The sequence below is a fragment of the Camelus ferus genome, chromosome 30 (genome assembly GCF_009834535.1).
Source record: "Camelus ferus isolate YT-003-E chromosome 30, BCGSAC_Cfer_1.0, whole genome shotgun sequence".
In the NCBI taxonomy this organism is placed as follows: Eukaryota; Metazoa; Chordata; class Mammalia; order Artiodactyla; family Camelidae; genus Camelus; species Camelus ferus.
This window is the reverse complement of record NC_045725.1, coordinates 10,271,904-10,295,011: the sequence shown is the minus strand read 5'-3', so window position 1 is coordinate 10,295,011 and position 23,108 is coordinate 10,271,904. Positions and strand designations below refer to the sequence as shown.

Below are 23,108 nucleotides of genomic sequence, written 5' to 3'. Positions count from 1 at the left end.
TGTGCAAAGAGCACCATTCAATCTAGCTCCTTAGCCAAAGGCACAAGGTCATTCTCGAAGGGCACCTAACTTGCCGTTGTCCCTGGAGCCAGTACATGGTGGAGCCAGGACTCGTGTCCATGTGCTTTGCTCCAAAACCCAAGTGCTTAAGCCAGAATACCACATTGTAATCACACAGGGATGTGCCCGCCTCCTGGGAAACATCTTTGAGAACAGCAGCTGCGCCGTGTCTCACCCGTTTCTGCACCATCAGCGCCATGCCCCCATCAGGCACTCAGTGATAACTACCTGTTAAGTAATTTCAAAAATCTTCTGTGTGGAAGGTGGAAAACCCAACCAGGAAAACCAAGCCTATACCAGCCACATCGGGACAGGATATTTAATGGGGAGAACCAGCTGAAAAAGCCTTAGAAAGGCTAACCAGGCAACAAGGTGAGTAACTGTTTGCTGGGTACAGCTTTCCAGTTTTCCAAGATGAAAAGAGCTCCGGAGACAGATGGTGTGGATGGTTACACAGCGATATGAAGGTGCTTAGTATCACTTAACTGTACACTTATAAATGACTAAGAGAGTACCTTTTATGTTATGTGTATTTTACCAGAGTGAAAAATTTGAGAAAAATAGGGGGACAGGAACTCAACCCAGGAGTTGGTATCCTCCGAAAGAGGACCGGCTTCAGTGCGACCCTCACCGACCGCTCTCTGATCTCCCCACCAGCCAAACCCGAGGGGGAGTCAGTTGTCAGCACAGCCCGAGTGATGTCATTGGCAGAAGTCAGGAGTAGGGGAAGGGCAGGGAATGGAGTCTTCAGGGCAAACAGGCCTAAAACTGACAAAGTGGAAGATGCTTCTGGGGCGAAGAGTGGGGCCTAAGATGTGGTAGAAAAGAGCACTGCCTGTGGAGAGCAGGTAAAGTAAAGAAGGTATTCAGGTGGGGAATGAGACATAAACACGTATGTGGAAGGACAGGGACACATGTTTCTGTAAATAAAGTGGGGCTAATTTGGGGGTTATCGTCAAATGTAGGTGGAAGAGCTTTTACATAACATCACTAAATGTTTGGGAATAGAAAGCATCAAGGGTGCTCTTTAGTAGAATAGATAAAATATCATTGACCCATCACGCATGAGAGGTGAGTTAGGACGGTTCGCCAAGCACAGACTCAAATCCTCAGAATCAAGTAACAGAGCCGTGATACCATCGCTCACCACCTCATCCTTCTAGAGAGATGTTATCACTCCACGTAACCACCTTATGGGGGAGGTGTTACTATTGTCCCTATTTTATAAATCAGGAAATTGAGGTTTAGAGAGGTCAAGAACCTTTCAAGGTCACTCACTGGGAAGTGACAGGGCTGGGACCTGAATGAGGCTGTTAGGACTCCAGAGCCCACGTGCTCCCCGGGGACCCCCCCGGGCCCCAGCACACTCAGCTGGTGCGCCGCTCCATCCCATCTGCAGGTCTCCGCAGACGGACGGCACCCCCGTCGGTAGCCTGGGCCAATGATTAGTCACTCCTCGGCCAATACATGAGTTTTAATTTGAATTTCCAAATGACTTTTTCTCCCCGTGTGTCGTTCCTTTATCCAAGCAGGGAACATCTGCTCTGGGGGTGGCATTTATCTAAATTCAACCTCTTTCCTTTCCAAACAAAACCACTTCCGCAGCGCTGAGGTCTGAGAGTAAAAATGGATTCGTTCATAAGGAACAAACTTTGCCCTTGGGAAACCTGAATCCATTTGAAAGCTAAGATCCCCTTAGGAAAGTTCATCAATTCCACCTCCTTTGCCATTTCTTCACTAGTTTCGTTTTCCCTAATTGCTTCTTTTTTCTTATCAGGAGCAGTTTCTGGTTTCTAGGTTTTTTCAACATCAATGGCACGGCTGTTACAGCTTTTGAGATTTTTTTTTCCCCTACCACATTGTAGTGGCTTGAAAAACTTTTATTGATTTATCTGTTTCCTCAAAGTAAGCGTGGGAGTTTTTTTTTCACTTTTTCTTGCATTTTGAAGTCTCCAAAATCCTGACAGACATGAGATATGGACAACACTTGGTGGATGGATCTCCACTTAGGACCCCAGTGGGTTTTCTCCTCTTCGTGAAATTCTCTGCGGCTTGCATGCAGTGATGATGCTACAAGCAAAACTTGTTCTTTCTATTTAAAGAGAGAAAGTCATCTAGAAATATTTTAAGAAATGAGAAAGTGCTCAGAACATATTTCATCAGGGGTGTACTCGAGGTAATTTCAAGTTGGCCGCAGGGAAACGTAAACAGTCACAGCTTTAAGCCAACTCCTGAAAAAAACCTTCTTTAGGACAGAGAACATATCTTGAAGCACATTTGGTATATTTTTACACATCCAGTAAGTAATTAATTATAGAATTTTAAATGGCGGAGGAGAGCAGCCTGGGGCCCCCGTGCTTTTGGAAACAGATTTCGCGTATCTACTGAACTGAACGGCATAATAGCTAGTTTCTGAAAATATTAGTCTTAGAGGAATCATTCTATCCATACGTTACTCTTTGTAATTATGTCTGAAACTTCTCCAGTGATGGTTTTTTTTTTTTTTTTTTTAATTTGCAAGTATCTAGAGATCATGAACCAGGTTACGTTATTGACTATGAAAAGTTCACAACTTCACCACCATGGAGAGACGTGCTGGTTAAACTGCTCAGTGTCTCTGGTTATCAGCCTTAGACTGTGATGCTGAGCCTATAAATATGTGTTGATGCAGTCCCAGGGGCAGGGAGAAATGACTCAGTCAACAGATATATCAGGGCATCTGCCTTGGGCAGGACAGTTTTAGATGACAGGTGCAGGGCGACGGCTTAAAGAGAAAGCTAGCATTGACCTTGAGGAGGGTGACCACCCAATCAGGGCCTGAGGGGGCTCCCAGGTCTCAAATCTGGAGAGGACCTGGGCAAACCAGGAGCTGACCTCTTTACCTAGCCTCAAGGAACTTACAGTCTAATTGGAAAGACAATTGCCCATAAAAGATGAGAAATAAAAATCAAGTGTTCTGAGACTGGGAGGAGGGAGTATCTATTTCCCGCTGAAACGATCTGGAGCCAGGTGAGTGTGAATCCTTTAATATGCCTGGCGGGCTGGAGGAGAAAAGCCAAATGAATGGCGTTTCGGTAAGATGGACTTATTAAGTCAAGGGATTTCATTCTTCTCCTGGATCTCCTTCTAAATGGCCAAAATGACATAGAACAAAGGGAGATAATGTTGTTATTACTGAAAACTGGGGAAGAGAGCCAGTGGGAAATTGCGGGAAATTGCAAAGGATTTCTGCTGGGCAGCAAGCCATAGGGGCCAACCTGGAACACTGAAGGCTGTTTCACAGTGTCTCCTGCGAAGTTGCTGCAAGCTTGGAAATTAAAGAAAGCAAATCTTGGCAGAACTCCACGGATCTTCCTTAACTTGGGGTGACGGGTAACTGCAGGCAGACAGGGAATGAGCTGTCCTCAGTGTCTCTGCTGCTGCTGTGAAGTGAGGAGCAATCCAAGGCGATACCTGTGAGGGTCCAGAGCTTCCAGGGCAGCAGCACCGAGCAGAGTGAGTGCCAGGGGAAGGCTTTCCTCCAGGCGGTGGCCCTTGCCCCGATGCAAAAGAGCTTCCTCCTGAACCAGCCGCCTTCTAAGATCCAGATGCCTGGATCAGTATGCCCATCACAGAGACCAAGATACAGAGAACTGACCCCTGACCCCACAGAGAGAAACCTAACAGAGCTGGCCTCGATGGCCCATGGTTCTGATTTTCTTCTGGTTTCTTTTAGGCTGCTGGTTTCACTAAACTTTTAAAGCCTATTTAAAAAACAAACAGACAAAAAAATCTTCTGCAGCTTCAAGTTTGAGAGGAGATTTCTAACAGCAAGCAGACAGACAGCGGAGGAGTCACAAGGAGAATCCTCCTGTTCTGTTTAGGTGCAGATGTGAGGCTAGGAGTGACCGCTCCTCTTTCAAAGATGTGTAAGCCGAAAACAGCCAACAGGAGGCCCGCGAAAAGATTTTGCAGCCGAAAATAGGGGGAGGGATGTGGTACTCAACCTCCAAGAAAAGAGCTGGTTTTGAAGATTTACTGCAGGAAATAAATTATATTTGGGCAATACCTGCTTTATGATCTCAGTAAAGTATAAGACAAGAGGGGCTTTTATAGAAGAAGTGAAATATGACATGGAATTGCAGAAGACTGAGCTGAAATATGAGCTATCTGAAAGTCAAAAAAAATGAAAGGAGGTAAACTAATTTGAGAAAATTAAACATGTAAGAGTGGAACTTAAAGTGTATTGGAAGTCTTAACAGAAACAATAGTGCAGGCATTTTAATTAGTAGATACAAAAACGCTAATGGAAGACAGCAAAATAGACATAAAGACAAAACTGATGAGAGAGAAACAGTGAATAGAAAAGACATGGAGTTCCAGCATGTGCATGTTGGATGTTTCTGAACTAAAGACTAACACAAATAGAATTACTGAAACATATAAGATAAGTAATTTTCTGAGCTGAAGAAAGACTCAAGCCTTCATTTAAAAAGAGCTCAAGGAGTACCTGGAAAAAGTTATGAAATGTGGAAAATGTTATGAAAAGTGAGCAAAATCTAAATCTTCACTCCATGAACATTTGGTATTTCAACAATAAAATGGAAAGGGTGTTAGAAGAGTAAGGCAGATTAATTTTGAATTTTTATACAATTTTAAAGGTTACTTTCCCCTTACATTTATTACAAAATATTGGCTCTATTCCCCATGATGTACCATGCATCCTTGAGCCTGTCTCACACCCAATAGTTTGTACCTCCCGCTTGGCTATTGTACATAGTGCTGCTGTGAACACTGGGGGGCAGGTGTCTTTTTGAATTAAGGCTCCTTCTGGATATATGCCCAGGAGTGGGATTGCTGGGTCATATGGTAAGTTTATTTTCAGTTTTTTGAGGAATCTTCATACTGTTTTCCACAGTGGCTGCACCAAACTGCATTCCCACCAGCAGTGTAGGAGGGTTCCCTTTTCTCCACAGCCTCTCCAGCATTTATCTTCATGGATTTTTGAATGATGGCCATTCTGACTGGGATGAGGTGATACCTCACTTTAGTTTTGATTTGCATTTCTGTGATAATTAGAGATATTGAGCATTTTTTCCCATGTGCCTTTTGGCCATTCGTATGGCTCCATTGGAGAATTGCTTGTTTAGGTCTTCTGCCATTTTTGGATTGGGTTGTTTGTTTTTTTCTTATTAAGTTGTATGAGCTGTTGATATATTCTGGAGATTAAGCCCTTGTCAGTCTCATCTTTTGCAAATATTTTATCCTACTCCGTATGTAGTCTTTTTGTTTTGTTTATGGTTTCCTTTGCTGTGCAAAAGCTTATAAGTTTAATTAGGTCCCGCTTGTTTATTTTTGCTTTTATTTCTATTGCTTGGGTAGACTGCCCTAGGAGAATATTCCTAAGATTTATGTCAGAAAACGTTTTGCCTATGTTTTCTTCTAGGAGGTTTATAGTGTCTTATGTTTAATTCTATAAACCATTTTGAGTTTATTTTTGTGTATGGTGTGAGGGAATGTTCTCACATCATTGATTTACATGTGGCTGTCTAAGACAGAACTTTCAGTGGTGCTGACCAAAAAATATTAAAAATGCGTAACTTTCCTATATGTTAACCAAAACAATTTATTAAAGATAAGGGTTAAAGTTACAATGAGTAATAATAATGATAATGATGATGCAAAATAAGTGGAAATAAACCTAAGAAGAAAGAGTCTACATACATAAGAATTTTTATGCAAAATAGTATACAATTTGAATGAGTGATGTGAATACAATCAGAATAAGTGGAGATTTAGTTCCTAGTCTTAGATGCAAACATTCAATAATAATGCACAAGGATCAGTTTTTCCCAAAGATGATGCAATTCCAATTAAAATCTCAATAGAAATTTTTTGGAACTTGGCAAGATGGTTCTAAAATGTGGAATTATCAATGTATAAAAGAGAGCAAACATATTTTTAAAAAGAGAAATAATGAAGGGTGCTTTTCAACTATAGTGTTAAAATGACTAATACAGCTGGCTGGATAGAGACATCAATAAACAAGAACAGAAAAACCAGAGGGGGAGGGTATAGCTCAAGTGATAGAGTGCTTGCTTTACATGCGTGAGGTCCTGGGTTGGATCCCCAGTACTTCCTCTAAAAATAAACAAACCTAATTACCTCTCTCCCCACCACTGCCAAAACAAAGTAATTAAATAATACAATAATAAATAAACAAAACATAAAAAAAAAGTTAAAAAAAAGAAGTTAAAAATAGCGTTAAAAAAACCCCAGAAAAACCAGAAATAGGGACAAATGAAGAAGTCTGTAGGATATAATTCAATTACTAAAATCAATGGGAGAAATATGAACTATTTTTAAGTAATGTCGAGAATGTTTACTATTAGGAAAGTAAAATGTCATTTCTTTATACTATGCCACAAAATTAATTCTAGATTAATCAGAAATCTAACTATAACTAATAGCATAAAATTGTGAACATAATATTGGAATAAACATATCCACAAATGAATGTAGATTTGATTACATGACATATTAAAATCTTTATATTATAAAACATGATAAAATAGAGCCAAAGAACATGGTAAGAAAATATTTAATCAACACATGAAGAACTACTAAAATCCTTAAGAAAATCTTTAACACCTTATTAGAAAAAAATTTACAGAATATTTAAAGTTGATTTACAAAGAAGTAATAATAATAGTGGTCAAAATTAGAGGGCAATTATTTTTATATGATCCTAATAAAATGCAAATTTTAAATAGCATTTTTTTTCATTTATGATTTTGGTGCATGTTTAAAATACTGAGAATTGTTGAGGACATGGAGAGAACTCATACACACTTGCTCATAAAATTGTAAATTTGTATGTTTCTGGAAGTGAATTTAGAAAAAATGTGCTAGTGACAATATTTTTAGAAATATTTATAATTTTTCCCTCAGAAATTCCATTTTCAGTTGTTTTCTTAAGAAAATAATCAGAATATTTGTTTAAAATAAATGATTTCACCATTACTTATAATGGGTGGAAAATGGAAATAATCTAGCCATGCATTTTTATGCTATTCTTTAAGAAAATGATGGTATATGCTTATCATAGAATATTATGTAACCATGAAAGATGTATTTTCAAAGACTCTAATAGCTAAATTAATGTGATATGAATTAAATCCATGTTGTATATTTTCAAAATTTTCTATGAGATATTTTATTTATATAATATAAAACTGTTATTTTTATAAAAACCAAAGAGTTTGCCCCACCACTGGTAATTCCATAACTCAGTATTTGAGGAAAAATGGCTTATAATTACTACTTAAGACAAGGAATTCTGATTTTCCCAGAAATAATACTTACTATAACTTTGGAGAAAAAAAATTCAATTTAAAACTTACAGTTGCTGTGTTTTCAGGTCAATGTCTGAACACGAGCTGTATTTCATATTATATCAGATGTGTTTATTCTTAAGACAATTTACAAGACCTGTTAAAATGTGGAGAGGATATGTGAGGAATTATTCTGCAAAGTCAGAAGAGGGAGCTTTTAGATAACAAAAAAAATTAACAAAAAAATCTACACACTCTTATCAGAAGTAAAATATTATTCCAAGTCCACATATTGACTACTAGTGAAAAAATATGTAGCCACAGAAATATTTCTTTATGACACCCTTAAAAGTCTGTTTTGTCCTTTAATTTGATGAAATGTTGAACTCAACTTCCATTTTTTTAAAGTTGAAGTATAGTCAGTTATAAATGTGTCAATTTCTGGTGGACAGCATAGAGTTTCACTCATACATATACATATATATTAATTTTCACATTCTTTTTCATTAGAGGTTACTACAAGACATTGAATATACTTCCCTGTGCTATATAGAATAAACTTGTTTACCTATTTTATATATACTAGTTAATAATTGCAAATCTCGAACTTCTAATTTTATCCCTTCCCACCGGTAACCATAAGATTGTTTACTATGTCTGAGTCTTTCTGTTTTGTAGATAAGTTCATTAGTGTCTTCTTTTCTCTTTTTTTAGATTCCACATATGAGCGCTATCATATGGTATTTTTCTTTCTCTTTCTGGCTTACTTCACTTAGAATGACAATCTCCCGGTCCATCCATGTTGCTGCAAATGGTATTATTTTATTCTTTTTATGGTTGAGTAGGATTCCATTGTATAAATATACCACAACTTCTTTATCCAGTCATCTGTCCATGGACATTTAGGTTGTTTCCTTCATTCTTAATCAAGAGGATTTCATGTCTCCCTCTAACAACTGTCCTCATGCTCTTTGCACATTTAACCTACAAAGTGTGGCTGACAGACAGGAAGGCTGGCTGACTGAGGTACGTACCTGCATTGCTTCATCTTTTTCTCTTGCATGTAGCAAAGTTGATAAATAAGCCAAGGAACAAGATGGTGGACAGCAATAACTCATAAAAAACCAACCACTGAATAATTAAAGCTTTATTATATGCTATTTAATAAAGCTACAGGGACAAAGTTCTCTGTTCAACTTAGTTCATTAAAGATTATGCTATAAATATAGAAGTTGAAAAGAAATCAATCTAATTCAAGACTTTTTTCTGTATTAACACTCAGAATTTAAAACGAGTGTTTCAGTTCCCAGGAGTATGTGAGCTCTTTCTTCATCAACCTAACCATGCTTGGAGGTATGATAATGAATGACAGCAAACCAACAACCGGAACAGAGGTCTGCTATGAACATAAACGTCATGATAGTGAGATGTATCTCCCAGAGAGCAGGATGTAACAATGATGAAGATAATTAGCATTGATGAATACAAGGTCGGAATTCAATTCTTGCCTCTATATGTTGAGGGAGAAGTAAAAAAATGTGAAGCAGGTTCACACCATAGCCATAAGTACCACTCAGATTTGGAAAGGAAATCATGACAAAAGTCCACAAACAGGGGTGGATTCTTAAGTTAGTTACCTTGAAGAGAGAATCTGATATGGTTACTCAACGTTTTTCAAATATATGATGGTTGATCATAGCCAGGGGGTGGGACCAGATGTTTTACATCCTAGGAGTGAAGAAAAGAAAGCAAATTGTTAATTTCAGTGACTACTGCAAAAACAAAGCAAGTGATTAACTGGGGAGTTTATGCTTTTCCTGCTCTTCGGTGTGGATCAGTGCTAATCTGGCACGAAGCCTGGACCTGAACAACCTTAAATGTGTCCCAGTATTTGTACCCAGACTGGCTTAGACTGTCTCAAGCCTTTCTTGGATTTATGTGTGCTCCTGATTCAATTTGACAAAAATGTTTGGTAGGGCCCAGGCACTAAGTCAAACGGCAGGACAACTGAAGTTTCTTATGATATAAGGAAGAAAGAAAGGACTTGAGAGAGAAGGATTCTCAGGCATCCGTTGACTAGAAGGAAACGGGGGTGTTTGGGCAGAGGGAAAATGGAGGGCTGTTATTCACATCAGTAAGAAGAAAAGATACTTTGCTCTTTATTTCACTCTTCACCTTCTCCTTCTTACCACTAATCATCCGTTTACTTTCACTGTTTTAAGAGATGGAAACTTACTAAGAAAAGGAGCAAAGAATACTTATAATTATATTTTAAATACAATCTACCTGGGAACATTTATTTTATTGTTTGAATATTTGTATGGATATCTGCTCCCTACCTATGGCCACATTTCATGTCTGTGTGCTCTCTAAATTGGTGACTTTCAACAGTTATTTAAAAGCACCATTTATTAAGCCCTGACCTCATGCCAAACTTTGGGTGACCTGTGATGGATGCAAAGATGAATGACACACAGTGCCAGAAGCTCACGGCCCCACGGAGGAGCCAGGCATGTCAACACACATTTAGAATCTGCTGAGAACTAGGTCCAAGGTTCAGTGGTAAGATACAGGAAGTCATGGAGACAGGATCAGGCATGGATGGGGAAGAGTGATCGGTGGTTACTGAGTTGATCCCAAGCTTTAAAATGATCTCTCTTTTGGGAAAAGAAAAATCTTTTGCTATCTTATCACCAGAATTCTCTTGGCTTACTTCTTTTTCCTGTCACAGATTACAGAGAGGACTCAACATGCAATGGGAGGAACTCCACTCTCAGTTTGAAGACTGGGTTTTCCATCAAAAGCAGTCCCTTGGTTTCATTAGGTACCAGGATCTTAATTTCTAATTGCTACTGATTAATATTCTGATGTCTACATCCTTCCAAGTTGTTAGTTGCACTTTTCTGAATATTTTCCTGGTATGTTCTACATTACTAAGCCTGCCCGTCAAATAGCATGAAACCATGTGTTCTGTGGTTCCTTGTTAACATACCTGCAGCATCTCTGGACACAAGTAAGTTCACTGTTGTGCAAAGCTGCGGGATGTTCCACGTTGCCCTGGGCATTGATATAAAGAGAAAGCCAGCTGCAGTCTGGGGACTCAGAATTAGTGGCGGTCCCTATTTAGAATGCAACCCTACTTTGATAATTCTAATGTTTTTAATGAAAGACAATATCTGATTCTTCTTATACGAGAGCTGGCTTGCTAACTTCAAGTTTAGTTTTAGATTTAAAAATTTTTTTTTTGATGGGGGATGGTTATGACAGGATTCTCTGGCCTTACAGAAAGCCCTGTGTAATGTATAAAGTAATAAGCTGTGGACCAAACTAGAGTTTGCTCTGTGTGACTCTTTAGCACCCCCACAAAGCTACTCAAGCCTCGTATTTCACTTAATTAAATACACAAAAAGTAAACTGGAGCTCTTCACTATATAAAACTTGGAAGTGTGAAAAAGCTGTGATGGCCAGTGTTTCCTCAGCATGATTTCAGACTTTGCTCCTCCTCAGAGGCCTTCCCAGAATGACCTGGAGTCAGGTCAAGGATTGTGAAATCGGCCCGTCTAGGTCACTAGTCATTAATGGGAGCTCAGTCTAACCTACCTTTGCCCATATCCTAAAGCAAGGGGATGCCGGTAACTGAAATGACTCATATAAAGTCTTAGGATAAACTGATTTTCTCTTCTTATCTGAAATCAAAAATAAATGTTCTCTTTTTACCTGACAAATTGCCTCCTATGCATTTATAGTGCACACATTTCTCCAGGGATTGACTGAATTTTAAAATGAGCACTTGAGAGATCTGTGCACATATGTGCCCATATATGGCTTTTTGTTTTATTATATCAGGCAGTTGCCCAATTCCAAGTAGGAGAGTAATGAATAAACGTCCCACGGAAGGTTGTCGGTGAGACTGTCATGGTTACTTTGATTGAGATAGAGTGTGTTTGAATCCCCATTTATTTTACGGAGAGGACCAGGGTGCTTGCTTTCCAGAGATCTTTCCGAAAGTCCTCTGCAAAAACCTCCTGTGAAAATTCCAAATGGTTAGAATGCTCATCTCATCATCAGAGGCATGAAGCTGGACACCTTCACAGATGCTCTGAGTAACCCAATCTCTACTGTTGCAACGTGCTCACTATCTCCATTCTAATTTGTGGGTTTGTGTGCAGTGACCCCCCTTCTCATGGTTGTCTCACCTCAGAAGAAGGGACTGAGAATCTGTTTATCTTTCAGAATGAAAGGAAGCTGAGCCCTGAGCAGGAACTCGGGGATGTGGGAAGAAACCAAGATACTCCTGTAGCGGGAAAGGTGACCGTGCTCACATAAGAGCACCAGCTACTGCTCCGAGGGAGTTTTCCAGAGCTGCTGTGACTAAGCACCACAAACTGGATTTTCTAGGCTCGTCGTTCTGGAGGTCAGAAGTCCGAAGTCAAGGTGTCGGCTGGGCCCTGCTCCCTCTGAGGGCTGGAGGAGAGGATCCCTCTTTGCCTCTTTCCTAGTTCTGGCAGAAACCAGCCATCTTTGGCATTTCTTGGTCTGAAGATGCATCACTCCAATCTCTGCCTCCTTTGTCATGTGGTTTTCCCTTTGTCTTCACATTTCTTCACTCTATGTATGTGTCCGTGTCTAAATTTTTCTCTTCTAAGGATACCACTCATTGGATTAGGGTCTACCCTTATCCGGTACGACTTTATCTTACCTAATTACATCTGCAAAACAGGTTACATTCTGAAAGTCCCAAAATGTTGTCGTGAGAGAATGCTAAAGGTCTATTGATCACCTTCTCTCTGCGATATTCACTCACCGTTATGTCCCATGATCTAGTGTGATTTTACATATATATATATTTCAGGGGATAAACAAATATTAACAAAATTTAGCATTTTTAGCTTTCACCACTTCCTAGAGTTCCATAGCACCTTTTTTTTGGATTCACTTTAAGTAGATATTTAGGATGCCAGCTTTCAGGAACATATACTCTGAGCATATAAATCCCCTGTGCTATAATAAAATATAGTGAAAATTTATATACTTAATATTTAAATAAATAATTACAAAAAAATCAAGATATATGCCCAACCAAGCACTAGAAAAGACCAAACACTTAGTCTGGATAGGTATACCAGTAATCAGCGTGTGTGTGGATCCTAACAACGGAATAGTCACCATCAGGCAGGTCAAGCATACTCTGTAGTGGATTTGTCCCCATAATTCCTGACATCTGAAGCAGCTCTTAATTCCTTCCTCATTTGCTTATTTTTCTTGGTGACATACACACCCTCTTTGTCATACCCCATATCCAGCTTCCCTGATCCCAAGAATAAAGAACAAGGAAAACTTCACATTACATCGAAGTTTGTCACCCTGTCTGCTATTTTCCTTGCTCCGTGTTGCTTCCAATCCTCTCTTTCCTGATCAATTTCTGTCTCCCTGAAGTAGAACTCTCTCCATTCAATATTTTGAAAAGTTACCTGGTGAAATCTATGATCAAAAATTTGAGAGAAAAAGCCCACTAAAATAATATCAACATGAAACACACATCTAAGTTTCCTACAAAATGCTCCTTGCTTTCTGGGCTAGGAAGGCAATGCGTTCTCATTCCCCTAGATCTGCAATCCGGTGGTGTCAGTAGTATGTTAAGTGTTGCATATTCTAGGAGAACCTCGGTTAGCAGATGAGGGACGCGGCACAATTTTCAGCAGCTTGCAGTTATTTTTACAGGAACTGAATTAAGGGAAAATGGCGAGTCTGAGTGACAACGAGGAAATAAAATGACAAAGACTTTCTGCCCTGTGCTTTCTTGCACCCTGCAGCTGGCCACAGCTGGCTGTTACCGTTCGCAGTAACGCACAGAACGTTGTTTCCAGTGACATTCCAGCCTAACCCACGGAAGGAAAGGCTAGCAATCCGTCAGCAGAGTTAGCCTCTGAGATTTCTGCTTTTACAAACTGAAGCTCTGATTGGCACCTGAACTTTAGAAGGTTTATTTAACGCTTCAGAACTTCAATGTTTTCAGGTTACCCTTCAATTCAGGGTTTTTCTATATGTTTTATCCAGTGACCCATTACTTAACCTTGGCTTGGCCCTCGAGCCCCCTTTGCCCTGGAGGTAAGCTTCTCTTGGTGAGTTTCTGTAAGTCTGGGCACGTGTGTGTTGCCTGGGAGCGCGGAGCCCGGCAGGCTGAAACCGGCAGGCGGGGGCAGCACCTGTGCTCTGGCTCTGCTGGCGACGGGTCCTCACTCCGCCCTCCCTCTGACTGCTTCACTCTTCCACCTCTGCAAACTTAGATCTGTCTGCCTGGAGGCTGGAGGCTCCAACGACAAACGCTCTAAGGCCCCCATTCCTATGCCATCCTCTCCCTTCCGTGTAGCTCCCTCTGCTATATTGTCACACAGAGTTTCTAGGTTCTATAATGGCACCTGCATTATGCCTTGCTGTCCCCTGAAATGTGGGGAAATAACACTAACTTGTCATCTCAGTCAATGCTGCTCTGCCAGAGCTGCAATGAGGAGCCCACGGGCGGGCATCTCACGTGTGTGTGCTTGTGGAATGAAGGACGCACGGCCCCAGGTATGGCTGTGATGCCTTCACGGAGTCAAAGTGGAGAAAAAGGACTCAGGAAAGAACTGGGATCAGGGGAACGAGTAGATAAGAGAAGAAAAAAAATAAATACAGCCTTGCTTCATTCTTTCTGTTTGGGTTGGTGGTTTAGGCAGCAAATTTGCCACCTGCAGTTTTATTCACTTACAGAAGAGACTAAGCCCCATAAATTATCTCAAGAGAGTGATGTGTGAGGAAAAACAGTGAGCGAGCTACTGTGTACAAAGAGCGACATCGCGGCTGAGGAATGGAGCGGAACGAACATGTGCCTCAGGCCTGGCTTCTGAAATAGTTTTCATAATCCACCCCCCCCCTTTTTTTTTGCTTTAACTCTCTCCTCTCGCATGGTTGAAAGAGAAGGAATCCAAGATGGTAGAGCCACATGGTAAAAAGAACCCAGATGCCTGAGTCATACTGAAAATAACGGAGTCCTTGGTGCAGGTGAAGGGCTGGGGCTGAAGAGAAGAACCTAACCCCCTCCAGTCCGGCACACGCTCTGGGGCACACAGACAAGTGGTCGGATGCGTAGCAGGTGTCGTGCGCCACCAAGCACTGGGGATGTCTGAGTGTCAACGAGTAAAAGGGAGGACTCTGACTTGTGACACGTACTTTCCTTAGACATGACAAATATTGGTGGGTCTGTAGAGTGTAGAGACAAGAGAAAGACGGACAGAAAGTCTGTGAGGTCCTTAAAGATTCAGGTGCCCGAGTGGCGACGGCTGGCCATCCAAAGGCGCTGAGAAAGGTGGGGTGTAGGGAGCAGGGGCTCGTGCATACCACACTCTTGACTGATGAAAACGGATTGAGAAAAGTCCTCTGCACATGTGTTCAGAGACTCTGGTGAGGGGCTAGAGGATGGAAAATAGGCTTCCCCAGGTTCAGAAATACACTGCAGTCCCAGGGTCACTGGAGACACAAAGGGACCTTGGGTCCTCCTGTTGTGAGTATTCATTTGTAAGGAGACAGGGATATGGCTGGTGCATCTCTGAGGATACAGAGCTGGCCCGAGGCAGGCAAACAACCTCAAAAGTCTGCAGTCTGTGTGGTGCGATTAAGGTCAAGACATAGAGTAATGAATCCAGCTTTCTGTTCCTTGGAGCAGTGTCCTAGATCCAGGCTGGGAAACTACTGGCCTTAAAACACGGATTTATGATTTCTGGATGCTGATCAAACTTTAGGACTTGTGGAAGCAGACACTTCTGTTCTGGCTGTAGGGAGGGTGGGATTTTCCTGTAGAATCCCCAGGATGGTAAGGACCTGCTTGATTCTGTGGGGGAAGCTAAGGATGGGTGGGCGTGCTCAGGGAATGAGGGACGGGAGACTCATGGAAGAAGCAATGAACCACATGAAAGTTATGAGCCAGTGTGAAAAGTTGATTCTGGTCCTTTGTTTTCCTCTCAGGTGGATGGAGAGAAACAAGGGAAGCTGAGAACTCATTAGAGAATTCAGTGACTGTGTTAGTTAAATCCAACCCTCACAGCTGTGGCTGCTCTTTTGGGGCCAAAGACAGTAGATTCCCATTCCTTGGTCACAGAAGGACTATTAGAATTGTCCCCCTGAGACTAAAGAATTAGAACCAGGACTGACAAGTGTGAGGAATGAGAAAATAAAGGCTGAGACAAACACGGAGTGAGGAATAAGGACTTCATTGTGCTGACATACACAGCTCTCAGAACGGAAGGCAAGAGTCCCATCCAGCATCAGTCACGTTTGGTGTGCGGTAGACACCTTCGCTCAGGGACCAGCCCCAGTGAAGTGTGTAAATGTTCTGTTTATGTATTTCCTACCCATCTCTCAGTGCACACACACACGTAGGGCAGAGCCTCGGCAAGGACTATTAAGTCTATGTAATGGAGGATGGAACAGGGAAAGAGAGAGCATAATGCCTAGTGGGTTTTTTTCCCCATTCAGGGAATTAAACACAAACTTAAAATTTTTTCCCCATGTGTGTGTTGAGGGAGAAAGCTCTGCCTAAAAATTAGCTAGAACTTGTTAAATTATGTCATCCCTCCATTTGAAAAATGACTGTTGTCCGTGTGCAGTGGTGTGAAATGGGTTTGTAGACAAGAATGTCCATTTTACTAAGGATTTGAGAAAAATGGATTTGGTATCAGGGGAAGTGGTCTGATGAGTAAACTGAGGGAATAAAAACAAGAAGGCTGACACAGTCTTGCAACACAGACCAACACAAAGTTGTTTACTCGGGATTAGTGCAAAGGAAACAGACCAGTTCCAGAGGGCGAAGGACTATTAGAGCTTGGCACGCTGGGAATTGCCTTTAATACAAGACAGGGTGAAAGGTTAGAGAAACTCGATAGAAAGGACCTGATTTTTTATTGATCAAAACAGCTGGTCAGAGGCTCTTATCTCATCATTGGTGGAAACGGGGATGAAAATTGGAACTGACAACAAATTCATGTTTCGTGTGATAGCCATGGGTCTATTTGAAAAATCAGAGGAAGAACTCAATCCTTACTGTCACTGTCATCATCCTCTTCATCACCACCATGCCTTCCACTTTTATTCAGCTTCCACTGTTTTTGAAAGTATGCTGGGAATGTTTCCATCCATGACCTCAATAATACTAACAATTCTGGTAGATAAAACCATCACTGATGTTCATCAGTACCTATGTTTATCCTTCTTCTTCCCCCTGAGCACAGAGAAGGCCACCCTTTGCAGCTTCTGCTTGGCTGGGTGTGGCTATAACGCTTAGTTCTAGCCGCTGGCCAGGGAAGGGAGTGGTGTGTGCCACTTCCTGGCCATTGGGAGACTCTGCTCCATCCTGCTATGGAAATCTAGGGGGACACCCTGTGTTGAGATGGCAGGGTCAAAATCATTAGGTAGCTTGGATCCTTGAGGTGACTTCTGGTCCCACAGAGGACTTGACATGAATAGGAAATCAAGTTTTATTGTTTTAAGCCACTGTGTTGGATTGTTTGTTAGCATCAGCTAGACTCTCCTCTCTCTACAAAGTATATCTATCAATGCGGTACCTTTGACAGATGAGGAAACGAAGGCCTAGAGAACTAAGAAACCTGATGTCACCCATTAAGTTGTTGAGCTGGAGTATGAATGTGTCCAGCTCTACCCACAGAGCCTGATGGTAGTGAAACAGTTTGGATAAGTTAACCAGCTAACTGGGACCTGCTAGACTGACAGCACCATAGAGGAATAGCAGCTTTGAAAAGCAAAGGGGACACTTTTTTGGGGTATAGATGGAACACTTTCCGAAAAAGAAATGCTTGGATTTGTTTGTTTGTTTGTTTGTTTGTTGCGGTGGCGTATAAAGCTCCCAGCACAGGACACTCGGGATACCGTCTTCTTGCATGTGACTTATTAGTCTTGTCTAAAACCTTGTATCTGTGTCTGTATTTTAGGTTCTTTTTCTCATGAGTTATTCAGAAGTTTGTAAGGAATAAAATACGCAACCACCACAAAAGAGCCTGCGCTGGGGTCCGACAGGAGCACAGCTCGTTTGCTGGTGCCGCGCTCGGAAGCACTGGCAGCAACCGCGGCCACTATCACCTGTGGCAAACACCGCGCTGCGCTGGGCGCCCTGCTGATGGCCTCCCAGCAGGAAACACGGCTCCGAAAGCCTTTCTCCGCTTCCAGTGCAGGGTGGCTGGTGTGCTTTCCTGATTAGTGCTTGAGAATCTCTGTGCGGTGCTTTCTGAGAATGGAGTGTGGCTCCCTTTTGTTAAATACTGTGAGAGGGATGATTGGCAACGGCAGATCAAACGAGCCCTCGTTAACCTGTCCGAGGAAAGACTACGTGGGGACAAGCATCACAGACGCCCTTCAGATACATAAGCCTTACGGTGTGGTCATCTCCTTAGGGGGACATCTCGTGTTTTCCCATTTCATCTCTTTCAAAAATGACTAACAGCTTCCACTTCCCGCTCCTCCAAAACCAGCTGTCGGTGTAAGATCAGATTAAAGGCAGGGTGTGTGCATTACGTGACTCAAAATTCCTCGGCAGAAAGGATTCAGCCTTACACACCTCTTCTGCCTGGATCCGAGCCTGATACTTTGCACACAGTAGGTTCTCAGTCAACCCTGGATGAGAGAACAAGGAAGTGTCCTCACTCAGGCTCAGATGCAAAACAAGCTCCTCGACACCACTCCATTCCTCATGTTTGAAATGTGAATTCTTATCTCTAGAATAGTAAGAAAAATAAATAATGGTAATATTGTAAAACAGAGTATGAAAGGACTGAGGTCAGCTGGTTGACTGAAAAGTAAAGGACCTTTTCATCCTGTGGTTCTGCCTGGGAGGAGGGAGTCAGGGGAGAGAACGGGGCTGCAGCCCCTTTCTCCATCCTGGATGTCTGTCTGGTCCCCAAGCCTGCCTGCAACCAGTAGTCTAAGCTCCTTCAGGGAAGTGTTACAGAGGCACTATGTTTCCACGCCAGGCTTCCTAAGGATGATGAGAAGCAGGCTTTAATACTTTTTAATAGTAAAATTTAATTAAACTAAATGTACCTCAGGGAAGAATAATGTATGCAAACTTATCACAAAATCAAGCACCATGGTGAGAAAAAGTGGGAGCTTAATGTGGATGAATTCCAAAATATTTGGCTTAAGCAACAAACCCCACTTATTCTGTATTTTCCCTTAATGGGTTGTGCGGGTCTTTTAACAGTTGGTTGTTTAATAATAGTAATTGTCAAGCTTATCTCTCCCATCAGCCTGCCTGTGACAGTCCTTCATTCTCGGTGAACACTGAGATTCCATCAGTCTGCCACAGATGCTCCTTATTCTATTACTGCGGCATAATCATTTGGGGAAATCTGCGAAACTAATGCTAAATCTCACAAAGCTATTCAGAAATATGGATTGAAAATGGAAGCCTGGAGAAATAGCTTGTCATAGCCCGTTAGCAGCTACACGCTGCTGTTTAAGAAATTATTTTTCAAACGTTTCCTTTTTGCACATTACTTTAAAAAAAAAAATCCAAACTTGTTTGTTCCTGAAGAACCATGGGGATATTTATCACAGAATGTTAAGTCAGAGTTACGAGGCAAATACTAATATTTCCACTGGAATAAATTATGTGGCTCGACTTCAGGTTAGCCTGTGCGTTTTTCTCAGAGAAACAGCATTTCTGGTATTATTTTTATTGAGAACAGAGGCTATTAATGGAAGTAGAATTTAATGGTATCATTTCATTTGTCTTTGATGAGCAGGAGTCTGTACTTAAGGACTGGCCAGTACTTCATCAAAGTGGTAGTTAGTAATTCCATTTTTTCCCTTTCTCCATTGTTTCATAATCGTTTATTCACAAACGTTGCTTCTCTCCAACGTCCTCTAACACTGGTGTCTTTTCTCTGATCATCGATCTCTCTTTCCAGACAGATCCTTTTATATTTTATTTCCCAGTCAATGGTGTTAGCTTCATATTTGGATATCTATTCTCCCCTGAGATGTCAGCAGTTTTTACTTGGCTTTTCTCAACTCCCGGTTAAGAAAACAACAAGTTTGCAATTTTTGTTTTCTGGTTTTTTTTTCTTCCCTGTACTCCAGGAAGAGAAAGAAGGCACCTAATACTTATTAGTCACTGTGAGCCTATTAATGCACTCCAGGCTTTCTACTGAGAGCGCTCATGACAACTTCTCACATTTTATAGGACGGAATACTGACACCAGGAGGGACTGGAAAACTTGTCTGAAGTTACACATCAAGTGCACTGCAGAGTCGGCATTCAAACCCATTTCATCCTCGCACTCAGGCTCCTGGCCTTCCATTCTCGCAGGATCCCCTAGGATGCTTAACTCTGTCCTGCTCTGGCAGAGCCACAGACAGCATAGCATGGGCCGTGGTCAGATGGACCGGGGCATCACACCTCGCCCTGCCGCTTACTGCCATAGTTTCCAGTTAAAACAGGGGTTGGCTTTCCAATTCAAAATGAAAACCTAGCAGAGAAGGTAGCGCAATGCCTAGCTATTAGTAGGAGCCAAAAAATGAGATGATTGCGATTATTACCCTAAGCGTAGTGAGCATACTTATGCTGGAAAAGAGACATGAATTATTCTCCTTGATTTGACTGTTTATTTAAAGTTCAAAATTTCTCCTCTGCGCTCCCTCCATCCTCCTCAATAGGAAGCTGGCAGGCTGCTTAGAAGCCCTGCAAGTCTAGACCCTCGGGTGGGTACACTGCGTGTGAGAGCGATGACTCACACGTTCTGCCTTCTCCTCAGCCCCCTGGGGGAGCGTAGGTGATGCTAAGCGTTCGGGCTGCATCACTCTGGAGCCCCTGTGCTGCCATCAGGACGCGATGGCCGGTGACACAACCTCAGCTGTACATTGAGTATACATGGACCCCGTATGTGTAGGGCAGACGTGTGGGGAGGTAGACGACCTTGACCTTGACCTTTGCGTCTGGAAGCCCACCCAGCCATGATAAGAAACTCCTGTCTTCCACGATGTCTCCTTGGAGGCTCTTAAGACTTTCTGGAGCAGACTGACATTTGTAATTCTCTCAAATGTGCATTTCTGTTGATATACTGACAAATAACTATTACGGAGTCTGGAGTAGGGATTCGTGATATTTATAAGAAACACATAAAAATGGAAGGAAATATAAATTTCAGCGTCCAAATGTGGATATTTCCAAACGGGTCCTCCGTGACAGTATCTGCAGTGACGTCTTCTGTACCCCACGTTGGGAGAGCAAGGGGGCACCTCATTCTGTTATTCCAGACTCTTCCTTGCTAAATGGAACAAAATATAAGTTCACCATGTATTATGAACCCAGGTGATTCTGATTCAATTCGTGACTTTTTATACCCCGAATCTATACTGGAACTTTCCGCCATCTCCTTTGGTGCTTGTTCCAAATGTTTATTTGTTTCATATTTTTTAATGAGTTTGTGTGAGAAGCTGGTGGGAGTGATGATGACAATAAGAGAAAATATACATAAGGAAAAAAGTCTGAAAACCTTCCAAGCATTTCAAACCATCCTTCTTCCTCCTCCAACTGACTGCCCCCCTGCAGGGCTAGGGTGACGCACCAGTGTGCAGTCAGTCACTTTAGGTGGTTTTGAGAGAACACACTGCTTTGTCATCCAGGGAAAGCATGTGCTAAAATTTAGAGGAGGCTGTGGAAACCACACTTTCCTCACCTGACCCTCAACCCAAATCATCTGCCTTATCCACATTTCACAAGCACCGATTTTGTTCTAGAGGATCTGTCTAGCAAGTAGGATATTGTGTCCCCAGGTGTCCGCTGTATGTATGCAGGTATCCTCGGGGTGACATTAACCTAGCAAGATCCATCGCTCAGGGTGTGAGCAAAGTCAGGCTACCAGGCATCCCACTGAGAAAGAAGGAGGCTTTCCAGCTCGAAGGCTTTTCCAGGAAGGAGGAAAGTCAGGTTGGAGTGACTCATAGGTGATGTTTTATTTTTGGGGGGTGATCTGTTCATGGGGACAAGTGAGGAGGGAGAAATGAGGGTGTCAGATGAGACAATGGAAGGAGAGCCTAAAGACACACTCTCTGTGTCGAAATATTGTAGGACATCGAAAGTGCAGCGGAGCCCACGTGTTCTTTATAAAATCCCCTCTGATGAGTCTGACCAAGATGGTCCTAATGTTCTCCTCAGCTGGACTCAACTTTCCACAGGCTCTTTCTGCGTCTAGGCCCCTGACCTTCCTTCACTTGCAGCATTTGCTCTAGAAAACTTACAAGGAGAGATTCTTTCTCTACCTTTCTTAGATGTAAATCTTGTTGAAAGCCTCTTGCCAGCGTTACAGGCCAGGACACTCTTTTCCAAGGACCTGGGAGTCATCCCTTTGAAATGCCATCAGCCTTATATCCCAGTTTCTGTGGGAGGGTAGGGGCTAACTTGTTCCAAGTTATAGAACTACTTCCTGTCATGAAAATAGGAGAAAATCAACTGTTTCCTTGGATAAGGCCAACTAGTGGACACAGCTATCCTATGATCCTGCCGCCTCAACTTCTCAGCCCTTTGTTTCAGCGGAGTTCCCCCCTCCCCTGTTGTAATAGCCTTGAGTTAAGTCTCTCCATCTACTGAACGGGGCCTGAGGCAGTTTTCCTTCTGACAGTCGTATGGAAACGTTCATCCTTCTCTCTCACGCACAAAAAGGGCTAAACTCACCAACTGCTGTAGGTTTCCCGGCGTGGAATCCTTTGACTTTGACCTCAGAGATGTAACTAACCCTCACAGTGAGTGTCTTGGGCCCAGAGAAGGATGTACAACTTGGGCCCTTCAAGGAAGGCAATAGAAACAGGTCTTTTTTCCCAAGAGATTTAGCAAGTCTTTACTTCACTGGGTCACCACTTAGGACAGGTTTTAAAAGGGCATCACTGGTAGCTAAGGGGCACAGATCACCGCTGGTGCAGCGAGAGAGCAGCTCTCCGTTTCTCTAGCTATCAGATCCAGCCCTTTTCTTGGTTCCCATGATTTTTTTTCCTCTAAACCCAGAAAAGTGGTATTTACAGTCAAGCCCTTCCGGGGAGCTTATCGGGTTCAGCACATGAAGCCGTCCACGGTGTCAGATGCACTCTTGGCTCTGCCTGCTTCTCTCTTCTTTGCCCTTCGATAAATAATAAAGCAACATCATTTCTCTAAGACTTTGTTTTGTCTCTTGAAGAGCGGTGAGACTAATATGCATCTTACGGAGATTTTCCAACAATTAGGTGGAGGAAAAACTCAGAGAGCCCGAGCCTTTGGACTGAATATATTATATGAAAGTAATTACTTAGCGTGAAGAGCCAGGAGGCATTTTATTCCAGTCAGGGGGCGTCGCTGGGATTTGTTCTGCATAAATAGAGTGAGCTGACAGGAACCTCGGCCATCACCTCCTCTAACGCTCTTATTTCACGGATGAAGTAAGTGCACGGTTCTGTGATGTTATGAAACTGAAATCAGTTAGGCCATGTGTCCAAACCCCCAGGCTTTGTTTCATCTGGCCGCCCTCCTCCTCCAGGCCCTGGAAGGTTGCCCACCCTGAGCCCTGGAACACAGAACAGCCCCTCTTCCATAGCCTCTCCTGAGAATCAGCTGGCTTCAAGGAAAAAAAAAATTCCCCCATCAGATCTCAACACCAACTCCTCTCCCCTCCCCCCCACCAATGCCAGTTCTTTCCAGCCTTGCTTACCTATAAAAGGGAA

At 42.3% G+C, this 23,108-nt stretch overlaps 1 long non-coding RNA gene across 1 annotated transcript; it reads left to right on the top strand.

The window, feature by feature from the left end:
- The first annotated feature begins 8,173 nt into the window (after window positions 1-8,173).
- On the top strand, window positions 8,174-12,737 carry LOC106730650. Its single transcript, XR_001367100.2, has 4 exons — window positions 8,174-8,399; window positions 8,656-8,862; window positions 10,105-10,197; window positions 11,607-12,737. It is a non-coding gene; the product is annotated as an uncharacterized LOC106730650 (long non-coding RNA).
- The last annotated feature ends 10,371 nt before the right edge of the window (window positions 12,738-23,108 follow it).